The sequence below is a fragment of the Cibotium barometz genome, chromosome 28, assembly GCF_041138505.1.
Source record: "Cibotium barometz isolate CiBa-2024 chromosome 28, ASM4113850v1, whole genome shotgun sequence".
Taxonomy (NCBI): domain Eukaryota; kingdom Viridiplantae; phylum Streptophyta; class Polypodiopsida; order Cyatheales; family Cibotiaceae; genus Cibotium; species Cibotium barometz.
Genome location: NC_141073.1, coordinates 28,631,987 through 28,645,330, shown reverse-complemented (window position 1 = coordinate 28,645,330; position 13,344 = coordinate 28,631,987). Strand labels below are relative to the sequence as shown.

Below are 13,344 nucleotides of genomic sequence, written 5' to 3'. Positions count from 1 at the left end.
TGCCTCCGGAGCGGTTTGCTCATTGCAGACACTTGATGGGCATTGGATGAGGCCATTTTCAGCCTTGATATGGCCTTGTATATTATCATGTACATGCTGATTTTTTCTTTTCCTTTACTTAAGGGCACTTTGCCTTTAAGTGGGAGGTTGTTGGGGTAAAGGCGTTATGCCCACCCTTATAGTGTGTACAAGCCCATAAGTTATAGTACATAGTACACTTAGTACTTTTAATGTACTAAGTGCACTATGTGTACTAGTGCAATATACATGTGTGATAGGGGAGTCACACACTCACTTGGTGAGTTGACTTATCCCCACAACTCTCTCTCTCTCTCTCTCCCTTGCTTCTCTGTGTATGTCTCCCATGAATGAACTCTAAACCCTAATTCTGGTTTTCTCCCCATCATCTAACTCATGTAAAATGAAAATCAAGCAATCACTCTAACATAGACTTTAATTGGTCATGCCATCTTATCGATTGTAACTGTTTGTTCTGGCGGATCTAGCCCACACTCCCAGGCATCAATCCTTTTTGTGTGCGAGCTTAACCCTGGTATGCTCGAGTTCTGGCCATAGGCACCCAATCGGGTCATATAGGTGGAAGTGTGCACTATCCATGTTCTTGCCTGGCCACTCACTAGTAGCCAGCTCTTATGCACGAATCTATCCAAATGAATGGATTTTCTTGCTTATCTAAATTCAAAGGAAAATATAAAAAACATAGAAGAAAGTATAATTATTACAAAGGATACAAAGAATTCTTTTTTTCATTTTGCGTTGAGTCAATAGTGAGAAGAAGAAGAAGAGCCACCAAGCCAAACTGAACTGGTTGTTTTGTTCGCTGAGCTATTATTAGTGGCATTCCTGATAGTATTGGTGATGGTAGTGGAGGAAGCTAGGTTCGAGAGGTCTTCTTGATCCAAGAGCCCGGTGTATAATCTCCTGTTTGAAGAGGTAAACGACACGCTCAGTGATCTGAAAGCACACAGGGCCATATGAATAGTTGACCAATACAAGTAGAAGCCATCGTGAAGCCTCTAGCAGCTCTGTAGCATACAGGTGCTGAGAAATGAATATGCCATTTGAGTGTTGAAAAATCTCCAATCCAAGAAAGAAGTGAAGCAATTGAAGATTTGTCATCTCAAATTCCTTACTGAGGGCAATCTTTGTGTGAAGCAATGTGTGCTGCATGGCCGCGTGTTATATCAAGTTGTCCACATAGAGAATGATAAGAGTATACAACCCTTTCTCAGGATAGATGTAGAGATTTGGATTAGTCGCCGACCGCTTGGTATGATCAAGTTGTCCACATAGAGAATGATAAGAGTATACAACCCTTTCTCGCGATAGATGTAGAGATTTGGATCAGTTGATCGCTGAAACCCTTTTGTTGAAAGAAAGCATCAATCTTCTCATACCAAGCCCTGGGGGCTTGTTTCAAACTATATAAGGCCTTTTTCAGCTTGTAGACCATACTTTCGGCTTGAAATCTTGGGGTTTGTTCCACACAAACTTCCTCCTTTAGCTCCCCGTTGAGGAATGCTGAGTTGACATCCATTTGAAAGATGGGCCAATGAGAGTGTGCAGCAAGAGCAAGAATTGTCCGTATGGTCGTCATCCGAGCAAATGGTGCAAAGGTATCATCAAAATCCATGCCAACTTTCCGAGAATAGCCCTTGGCCACAAGCCTGGCCTTGTGCTTATTCAGAGTCCCATTTGATTTGTACTTGGTCTTAGAGACCCACTTGACATCAATCACCTTTCGCTTTGCCGGTCTAGGAACCAGCTCCCAAGTTTGATTCTGCTCAATAGAGACAAAATTCGCTTCCATAGCCTGCTTCCAAGTCAGTTTGGAAAGCGCCTTCCCAATATGAGTAGGTTCAAAGTCCTGGATGCGTGACATTAGTGCGTAATTGACGCATAGGTTCTCTTGAGATGATGTGGTGGTATGCAATCACTTAGATCGACGGGGACCCCTTGGTGGAGGTGAACGCAACCGTGATACCTCGGAGTCCCGCAATGTCTGTTACAACCAATTGGGAATACGAGACCCCTCCTCAAAAATCGAACCCTGCTCCTGAGATGTAGCCTATTGTGGAGCATCCACCGAAATCTCCTCGTGCTGATCAATGTCGGATGATTCCTCCACCGGAGGTGCTCGAGGACGTGCCGGGTCAAGTCAAGGAAGAGGAATATGAGGATCCAGTGAGGAACCAAGGAGAGGTTGAGTCAAATCAGCCCGTGAAGATGAAGGAGCCTCCTCTGCAATGGAAGATGAAGTCTCATCAACCACCACATCTCTGCTAACGATGATCTTCGAGGTTGCAAGATTGTAGAGCCGATAACCTTTGGATTCTGAGTCGTAACCAACCAAAATATGATGCTTGGACTTAGCGTCCAGCTTCCCCTTGTCACCATAATTGGCAGAACCAAGAGACGGAGTGCGCATCAAGCCGTATAAATCTGCATGAACCAACTCATGAGGTGCTGTAGCTCGCCGTGTAGCCTTCTTTGGAAAGGTCTCCCGATGTTGTCTCCCTTTGAGACACGAGTGACAAGGGCCCTCATGTATGCCAACATCTGGCAAGCCGCAATCCATCCACCAGTTGCTCCCGAAAAGCCTTCCGCAAGGCCTCCAAATGAAGATGTCCAAATCTAGCATGCCAAAGATCGCATGTGTGGGTAGGTGTGTGAGATTAAAGAGCCGTGAGTTTGTAGAGGCCATGGTCCTTGATGCCTTGCCATAGAATCCTATCAGTGAGGTGAGATTACCCTTCCTCACGAGTCACAACTCACAACCCCCTAACTTACGCATCATGCTTCACAAAATGTTGTCCTTGGGTTGGTGGAGAGGTGGTGGCCAATGGCCATCACTTTATGGTTTCATAAATCTACCATGAGGACGGCCCACAATCATGCCTAGTCATGGCCAGGTTTGAGCAAAATTTCATCTAGCGTGACCGCTGTCTCAGTCAAGATGATCATACCGCCAACTTCCAATCGGAGACTAGTCAATCCCCCAACATGGTCCCAGTAAACAATCTCATCATAAAAGACACACATTCTTTCCACTTGCGCTAGCATGATTCATTGAATATAAAGGGGAATTCATTTTTGTTAAAGACGTCCATAGCTGTTTGTTTTCTCCTGCACGTGTGGGACCATTGCAGTGAATGTTTCTAAAGCCCCCTTTACTTAATACTATGCTCCTTCATGTATCGATACCGTACCGTATGATACCTCGGTCCTGTTTCCGACTGTTGCCGCCTTTGCTGCGTAGTTTTGAGAAGTAGCCATTTTCGACGGTGTTGTGAATGTTTTCGAGCGTTTTTTTGCCCGTTTTGCATGTTTTGGGCCTTGTGATATGCCATATGCCATAGCCTAATACCTATATAAGGCTTGACTTCAAGATCTTTCTCAAGCCGTCAAGCCTCAAGCTCTGAAGCCTTCAAGCTCTAACTCTAAGCTCTCGAGCTTCAAACCTCAAGCTCTGAAGCCTTCAAGCTCTAACTCTAAGCTCTCGAGCTTCAAACCTCCAAGCTCTCTAGCCTCTCGGCCATACTCATCAGCCCCATGCTTGATATTTTGGAGAGTGGTATACCATCTACTCGGAGCTGATGTTGCTCCCATGTTTTTATGTTCTTAGTATTCCATGATGAGTTTCCATGGACAGTTTTGTATCACCCCAGTGAGATAGCTATGTTTATGTTTTCTTTCTATTTTATTTTCCATTCCATGATGAGATATGCCTTGGACATTATTGTATCACTTTGGTCTCATAGGCCCATTGGGTCTTTAGTAGACGCTTAATATATCTTTCTTTCTTTCTTCCTTTAATATATCTTTCTTTCTTTCTTCCTTTCTCTCTCTCTCTCTCTCTCTCTCAAGTCCTCCATCTATGATCTCTCTAAAGCTCTCAAGCTTTGAAGCTCTCAACCTCTCACCTTTGAAGCTCTCTCTCTCTCTCTCTCTCTCTCTCTCTCTCTCTCTCTCTCTCACCTTTGTACCCAGGATGATGTACCTCATGGATATGATGTAACCTTTTGGTCTCATAGGTCATTTTGGCCTTTTGAAGACGTTGATACAACTCTCTCTCTCTCTCTCTCTCTCTCTCTCTCTCTCTCTCTCTCTCTTCCGGATCATTGACTTCCAGGACCAGCGTTGCCTAGGCCCCTTCTTGCTTCGGCTCTGCAGACACAGGGGCACCTTCTTGAGAGAGCTTCAGTCCCAGCCACCCCACCCTCTCCCTCGCCAGCCAACCATCATCAGTTTCTTCTATACCCAGGAGGTGGAGGACACCGATATAGTGGATCTTGTGGACCCTCCATGAGTTGCTCCGGACCTACCTCTCCCGAGAGGAGCTACCTCGAACTGAGCCTCCGCACTCCAGCGTGCCTGACGCCCCCGGCTCCCCAGCTGTCGGCCACGATCACCTCATCAGCTCCAGATCTAAGACATGCTCCACCACCATCGAGCTACCTTTCCACGTGACATAGCCGAGGGAGACCTCTCGGCCATACTCATTTGCCCCATGCTTGATATTTTGGAGAGTGGTATACCATCTACTCGGAGCTGATGTTACTCTCATGTTTCTATGTTCTTAGTATTCCATGATGAGTTTCCATGGACAGTTTTGTATCACCCCAGTGAGATAGCTATGTTTATGTTTTCTTTCTGTTTTATTTTCCATTCCATGATGAGATATGCCATGGACATTATTGTATCACTTTGGTCTCGTAGGCCCATTGGGTCTTTAGTAGATGCTTAATATATCTTTCTTTCTCTTTGCCTCCCTCTCTATCCTTTATTCCTCTATCTTCAAGGTTCCATAATCCATTGCCCAAACATAAGTTCCACCCTCCTCCCCCTCTCTCTACTTCTCTCTCTCAAGCCGCTCCTCTCTTCATCAATCACAATGACGAGAGATGTAACTATTTGGCCTTCCTAGCACTCTATTGACATGATGGAACCCTTGCCTGGACATTGGACAGATGGAAGAAGGCATGGGAGAAGGGACCAAAAGGTTTGCACATGAAAAGCACCAAAAAAGCAGAGAAAACAAAAAGTCAAATTGAGTTGACCATGAGCCAGGAGCACCACTGGTGGTAAGAGGGGACTGAGCAGGACCAAAAAGCAAAAAGTTGCTTTTTCAAAAAGCAGCTCTAGGGCCAAATAGCAAGGCCCTAAAGCCGGAAAAGCAAAGCACAAAGAACTTTGGAAAAGATGACCTTATTTGAGTAATAATTTATTGTAAAAAGTAAAAAGAGCAAAATCAAAGTAAAAAAAGGCAAAGCAAAAGCATGGATAAGCTTTCTGGCAAAAAAGCAGGGCTTCCCGAAGTATAAAACTAGCATGGGCCTCTCTTGAGCTTCATCGTTGAGGCGTGAAGTTCTTCATCATCGACATGGCATGGAGATCATCATCGTTTTCATCAACCAAGGCGTGGAGATTATTGTGACTGCCGCTAGCTGTTGTTCGGCCACCTGCCGCTTGCCATTTGGCCGCCTGAATCTCCATCGCCACCCTGTTGCTGCATGCTATTGGATAGCGCCGCCATCTGCCACCTGTTTGCGTGCCTGGCTACCGTACATCTGTGCCAGCCAGTGCCGCTTTTTGATCTATTCGTACTGCTGCCACCTGTCCGTACTACTTGCGCCAGCTAGTGCCACTTTTTGATTTGTTCGTACTGGCCACCGCTACCTGTACGAGCTGCGCCGCCTGAAACACCTATGCACCGCGTGGTGTTCACCTGTGCTACCTGTTGGCCATCGCCACCAACGCCTGTGTGCTGCCGCCACCTACCTGTGTGCTGCCGCCGTCGTCAATTGGAGCTGCCTGCTGGTGGTTGTCGCCAACTAGCGCCGCCACCGCTGCCAGCACCGCCACCTGTTGTTTGTGCACCGGCTGATTCTGCTGTGTATCCACATGAACTTGGTTCTATCCATACTCTCCTGTACGGTCTCTTTGTGGATTGCTTCTACTCCGGGCCCTGAACCTACTATTGAACATCAAATACTTCATCATCTACATGAATCTCTGGTGTACCTTGCTTACAAGCTTGGGGATTCCTTGGAATTGGACTTGGACTTGGATTTGAATTTGGTACTAGCCTGGTGAGAGATTCTTGTGGGTCATCCCCGTAGTGTGCTCAGCATTAGGATCTCGTGTCTCGACATCGACTTCGACTTGGGTTTCTACATCGGCATATTTGTTTGCTTTGATGTATTGATCTTGGCTTGCAAGTCCGTGGATTGTTCTTGAATAAATTTTTGAAAGGGGGCAGGCCTGTTCCCCGCTCAGTGTGTGTGTGTGTGTGTCCTGTGCAAAGTTCCCTAAACCCTTCTCCGTCTCCCTCTCTCTATCTTCTCTCTCTATATTTCTCTCTTGGATACGTGGTGGAATCTGTCATGGCATGCTCTGTTGGGCTTACAATGGTATCAGAGCAAGATTTCTCTCCAGGAATCTTTCTTGGGGTGACAAAGCCATGTCGAGAGTAAAGGGCAACCAAGAGCCTAATGAAGGGAACAGCTATGAAGCTGATCCAGGACTTCAGGACGGGAACTGGGGTCGTTGATCCATTACTCATGAGACTGTGGCCATGTCATCAGAAGAGTACCATGATGTTTAGCAATTCAAGTGTTTGCTCCGAGATGAGAAATTCCTTGCTTGGAGAGCCAAGAGGGAACATGACAAAAGAAGGGCTCAAACATTTGAAGACTTCATTAAGGATGGAGCCACGGAAGCCGAAGGAGTTGAAGCTGCTAAAGTCTATCTTCGTGCCAAAGGAGTTACCATTGCAGAAGGATCTAGAGCCACTAGATTTGCTCCCCGTGGAGGAGACAAGCAGGCTATTTGGAGGCCTGCTCTCTCGGATGCAGCATCTTCAAGAGTAGTAAGGGAAAGGAAGGCAAAGGAGCCTACAATGACTGGCAAAATGGACTTCAAGTCGAGTTTGATGCTTTCTATGGAAAGCGGAATACACAAAAATCCTTATCTTTTATTAAGCAATTCGATGCCGCTTTTGGAGGAGAGGACTTCTTCAAAAAGTCAAAGCTTCGCATGCATTTGAAGGATGCCGCCTTGAACTGGTGGCTTAAGGTGGTACCAGAAGGAATCGAGCCCAAAATCATGGACTAACTTCAAGGTTATGTTCAACAAGAAGTTTCTACCCGCAAACTTTGAAGCAGATGTGCAAAAAGAGTGGGATGAGGTAAAGCAGAAAGGTGGTGAGAATGTGGCAACTTATCTTTACAACTTTTCAGTTGCTTCCTTGAAGTTTACCTCCTATAACCCTATTCCACCGCTAATGGAAATGCGTAAGTTTGTGAACGGAATTCAACCTAAGCTTATGCAAATAGTGTATATGTCTGGTCCGAAATCTTTGGAAGAAGCCCAAGACAAAGCTTTGCAAGCCGAGGCCTTGTACATGCCTTGGATGGAGGGCAAGACGAAGAATGATAACCGGGATCCACCTCAAAAGAAGAAGTTTAAAGACTTTGGTCGCCGTTTCTCGTCCTTATAAGGATGGTGTCACCATCCTTGGAGGCCAGCAAGACCACAGAGACATTCTCAGAGATCATTGAGTCAATGAAGGAGCGCTTAACCAAAGCACATGAAGCATACACCAAGCAAGCCAACAAATCTCACAGAGATGTCAACTACAAGAAGGGAGATTGGGTATTTCTCCGTATCATGAAGCAACGGCTAAAGCAAGTGGGCAAGCATTGTCCCAAGCTCTCTTTCCGAAGTTTCGTCCCGTTCCCTATTGTAAAGAAGCTCAGTGATATCTCCATGATGTTGAAATTGCCAGATAGTTGGATTATGTATGATGTCTTCCACGTCTCATGGTTAAAGCCGTATGTTGGACCATCCTTACAAGAGGTTCCGAATGAGCAACAACCTGAAGTGGTCGACGAATGAGAAGTCATGGAGCCCAAGCAGATTCTCATCCATAAGTGGAAGCATGGTTCCGATTGAAGAATTAGATAGTTCTACAGAAAGTTCAAGGACCGAGGCACTCACGAAGCCGTTTGGTTGGACGAGGATTTCTTCCAAGAGTACTCCTAGTTGTTGGTAGACTACTTGGAGGCCATGCAACTACCTCTAAGATAAGGAGGGAATGTCACATGCACCATGCACTGAGGTGCGGTGTAGCACACTGGCTCATCAACAGTGCTATATTTATACAGAAATTTAGTACCTTTTTAGGAATATTTGTCGTACGCTGTGATCCCATTGTGAGCCCACTCCAACGAGCTACGTAGGTCAATCTCCCTGCCTTAGGTGTCAGGGTCAGTCCCTTAATCCACTTGGAGAACAAGCATTTAGGTCATCTAGGGCATGAGAAGTCAGTCCTTTAGGAGCATACCCAAAGTAGATAACAACATACAGAGGTATTAAGATTCTAGGTCAGCCCTGGAAGGGCCAGCCTATGGACCTTGGGCTTGTGGGCACCATAGGCCGTACCTCATAGGCATACAAGGCCTTTGGAGAGCCTATCTAATGATGGGTAGCTAGTCGGGTGATGTAACTATCATGTGCAATACATGTGCATGCTCATTCCTAGGACTAATCCTTGAAGGGCAACAGATAAAGAACAGAATTCAAGACTATAATTAGGAGCTTTGCAGTTTTATTGGCAGGGAAGATGTGGTGGAAGGACTAGGAGGTTGTCGGCCAACAGTTCAGGAGTTTGTTCTTGTGTCGGTTGCAGCAAAGTGCATTTATGGGTCCAGGGACTTGGCCGATAGCAGGTCGGCCAATCCACCCATGCTCCCAAGGCTTATGTAAGGGTGGCAGCACATAGCTCATTGTGGGGATCTCATAAGACTAGGACTAGGTAGCAGTTTTTCCACCTTTTCAAGGGCAGCCAAAGGCTAGCCAAATTGTACTTCCTTTTTGTACACTATGAATACACTGAAACTTGCTATCTCTCTCTCTTCTCTCTTTCAAGAAAATGGTTCCAAGGAGGATGATCCACCAAGGGGTGGAGTGAGAGTGCCAGACTCAATACTCAGGATAAGAAGAGCAAAGAAAGTGTTCAGGGATAGGGCATGCAAGGATAGGGGACAAGGTGGAACAGATGCATAGATCTTCATCAGATTTGGAGTGGAGTTGGAGACCAGGCAGGGTTTTCAGTGAAAAGGTTGCCAGGAAGGGAAGGATGATAGGTTTTGGGAATCCATGAGGAGACAAGGGGATGATGACACAGTCATCCAGGGTCAGAAGTTGGAATCTTGAGGGAATGTCATGTGCAAGACATGTGCATGCTTATTCCCAGGACTAATCCTTGAAGGGAATCATGTAAAGAACAGAATTCAGGACTAGAATTAGGAGCTCTGCAGCTTTATTGGCAGGGAAGATGTGGTGGAAGGACCAGGAGGCTGTTGGCCAGTAGTTTAGGGGTTTGTTCCTGTGTTCGCTGCAACAAAGTGGATGTATGGGTCCAGGGACCTGGCCGGCAGCAGGTCGGCCAGTCCACCCGTGCTCCCAAGGCCTATTTAAGGCAGGCGCTTAGCTCATTGTGAGGATCTCATTCCTCTTGGGAATGTGGTCATAGACTAGGACTAGATAGGAGTTTTTCCACCTTTTCAAGGGCAGCCAAAGGCTACCCACGTTGCACATCCTTTTTGTACTATATGAATGTACTTCTCTCTCTCTCTCTCTCTCTCTCTCTCTCTCTCTCTCTCTCTCTATCACTTGCGTTTTGCATCAAGTTGTTCTAGGAAAGGTGTTTAGGGCTGAAAGAAGACTCCGAGAGCTTCCGCATGTGACAGTAACAGCAGTCGGCCAGCAGCCAGGACTCTCACAAGAGATGAGCGCTAGCATTTAATGCTTATTTATTCAGGTCGTGGGCTTTTGAAGCAGGCTGACAGCAGTTACAGCCACCGATAGCAGCCTGAGAGGGTATATAAGCGGTCCCTAGACCATTGCATAATCTATCTCATAAATAATTCTTTCAGCCCTAGAAACAGTGCAGATATGTGTGCCTAATGACCTCGGTCTTTTGCATGCATAATTATCAGCCAAGTACCTAGTGCTTCAGCCCATGGGCAGCCCGAAGTGTGCTTCAGCAGTTAGCTTCCAATAGTGCATCTCCCTCAGCAGATCTAGGTGCGCATAAGGCTATCCGAAGTGGCTTCAAACCGCTTGATGGTTCAGCACACATCCGGTCTACAACGTCCTTGCGTTTGGTAGTCTCTGTTAGTCAATTCTCAGTAAGTTCTCTGCATTGTAACAGTTCTCCAAAGTAATAAAGAAAATACTCCTGCTTGCACTGCTTGCAGGAGGGGGCCATTTAGTGGGTATATTGGGACCCAATCTAGTGTCTTCTCTGCTCTCTCTCTCTCTCTCTCTCTCTCTCTCTCTCTCTCTCTCTCTCTCTTCAGCTCTACCCCATGTATAAAACATTAAAGTGGATTGCTTCATGCCATAAAGGTATTAAGAAGGTCTTGCTTTGTGTTACACGATATAGCCAGTTTCATGTTACAGGGTCTGCTCCAAAAATGGCTCTCCACTGTCTGTTACATCTCTGTGGGCTTCAGCAGTACAGCCCCCATAATCAAACTTGACGCTGCCTGAAACTCGGCAATATAGTAGAAGACCTCTAGTGCCTCCAGTTTGCAGTAGGATGCTATGTTTTGTAGGAGCTCAGCCTGGAAGGCACAGAGAGCACAGCGAGCTATATGTTTTGTTTTCTCAGCCTTTACCTTTCCACTCTGCCTCGCATTTTCCAGTAATCGCGTGAATCTCTTGTATTTTGTTTTCCAGTTCCCTCGTTTGCAGCCTGAATGATTCAGTTTGCGAACATTCTAATCAGTTGAAATGTGTCCTCCAGAGTTCCTACATTGGTGGTTGTCTAGTTTGAAATGGAACACATGGGAGAAGACAATGAATTGGCTGGAGCTGGGAGGTATTTGCGCCGTGTGGAAAGTGCAGAAATTTTTTCTCTAACCCTTGTTCTGGAGAAACTGAAGAATTAAGTACAAGTTCATTGATGAGAGGGATGGTCCAAAGAAGTTTGCGCATTGTGAGCAATAGAAGTCACAGAGGAGTTAGAGAGAAGCTTTTATCGCACCTGGAGATCAAATTCTATGTGCATGGCTTCAATCCCCCAATTTTGTGAAAGCCATTGCTTTGGCTCAGGGTTTGAGTGGATTGTGTTCAAGACGACTGGCAAGAACCTCTTCAAAATGAGCACTATAGCAGGACCAGAGTAACAATTCCTAAATAAGGGAGGCTTTTTTTTCTCCAAGAACACGTGCTTCAAATTCATAAGGTGGGCTACTTCAAATATCCCGTAGTTTTAGGAGGTGCAATAGACAGGATAGTTCCTTTGTGCCAAGCAGAACCAGGATAGAAGCCTGCCAAATGGATCAAACAAGAACTAATGAAATTCACCGTAAAGCTGTAGCCTCTCAGGAACAGCCCAAGACTAGAACTCATGTCTCTCTTGATTGTTGGCTGTCGCTGCAAATTGGGGCTGCTTTTTTGCTGTAGATCGCTCAGAAACTTTGGAGAAGACTGAAGGCAGGGGTTGTAAAGAAGGGGGGGGGGGGGTGGGTTGGGGAGCCCCTTAAATAGCGAGAGAAGCTTTTAGAGAGGAGTTGGAGAAACTTTTATGGCACCTGGAGATCAAATTCTATGTGCATGGCTTCAACCCCCCAATTTTTTGAAAGCCATTGCTTTGGCTTAGGGTTTGAGTGGATTGTGTTCAAGACGACTGGCAAGAACCTCTTCAAAATGAGCACTATAGTAGGACCAGAGTAACAATTCCTAAATAAGGTAGGGCTTTTTTTCTCCAAGAACACGTGCTTCAAATTCATAAGGTGGGCTACTTCAAATATCCCGTAGTTTTAGGAGGTGCGATAGACAGGATAGTTCCTTTGTGCCAAGTAGAACCAGGATACAAGCCTGCCAAATGTATCAAACAAGAACTAATGAAATTCACCGATAAAGCTCTAGCCTCTCAGGAACAGCCCAAGACTAGAACTCATGTGTCTCTTGATTTTTGGCTGTCGCTGCAAAATGGGGCTGCTTTTTTGCTGTAGATCACTCAGAAACTTTGGAGAAGACTGAAGGTAGGGGTTGTGAAGAAAGGGGGGGGGGGGGGGGGGGGGGGAGGGGGGCTTAAATAGCGAGAGAAGATTTTAGAGAGGAGTTAGAGAGAAACTTTTATCGCACCTGGAGATCAAATTCTATGTGCATGGCTTCAACCCCCCAATTTTGTGAAAGCCATTGCTTTGGCTCAGGGTTTGAGTGGATTGTGTTTGTGACATGTGAGAGCTTATGACCGTCGTAAACACAACCTTAGTCTGACTAAACTGCACTTAATGATGTTTAAGAGACAGACAGATATGTGTTGATGCAATGCAGCTATATTAGATGAATGAATGATGTTACAATGAGATCCAAATGGATCTGTACTGCTGAATATGCTGCCTATATGCTGAATATGCGGGATGAACTGCTGTCCACTCTTTCCCTTGTCTCCTGGAAGGAAACACTGAAGGGAGGCTTTGGGAACAGATGCTGAATGCTGATGGGATGATGAAACGCAGACCTGATGGCTGAACTGAGCTGAATGATGCTGCGTTTGCTGAAGATGATGCTGATGGAGATGCGTTTGCTGATTACGAATGCTGAGGATGATGCGTTAATCTATCTGCTGAGATGAGGGGCTGAAACGCTGATGATCCAGATGAGAATGCGCTTCACTGATGAGCCTCTATGGCTGAATGGGGAGGCGCCTTTATATATACGTGTGAGAGCTGCTGGTCGGCCAGATGGGCTGCAGTTGGCCAGTACTCAGATGCCCACGACTGCATTAAATGCTTGTCGGCTGCCCCAAAAGTGCCTGAAAAATGCCTATAAAAGACCTGTAAAATACCTGATAAACCTGATGATGCTAATGATGCCATGTCACTGTACACCTGACTGGTGTGCACGTGACATTCCCCGCTGCTAAACTGTTGCTGGGTGGATACCTGGCAACCTTCGACTCCTCTGTGATCCTTCTCCTCCGAACCACTGCCCCCTTCTGTCTTCTGCTGGGACTGAGGCCGTCTGCAGGAGTGAAATCCTTTGAGCTAAGACTCCATGTACTTTGGGAACTGAATGGCAAATACCTGAGTCACCCCTGACCTGCCTCTGGAAACCTTTCACCTACCATCTCCGTCGTACCTGAAGCTCTGAACCTCCTGAGGCGATGTTGGAGCAAACTTCCGTCTTCTGTGGAAGAGAAACCCCCTACTGTTGCCAGTTGAAGCCCAAAACTTATGTCCTCCTTTGATGATGGATGTCCTTCTTCCCAGAGAGTTCATGGGCAACATGTATGCAAGACTG

General features: G+C 46.1%; 1 protein-coding gene across 2 annotated transcripts in view; it reads left to right on the top strand.

Moving 5' to 3' along the window:
* The window catches only part of LOC147622712 (adenylyl-sulfate kinase 3-like), an 89,012-nt gene that overhangs the window by 71,970 nt on the left and 3,698 nt on the right, over positions 1–13,344 (top strand). The gene's annotated exons all lie outside the window — the stretch shown is intronic.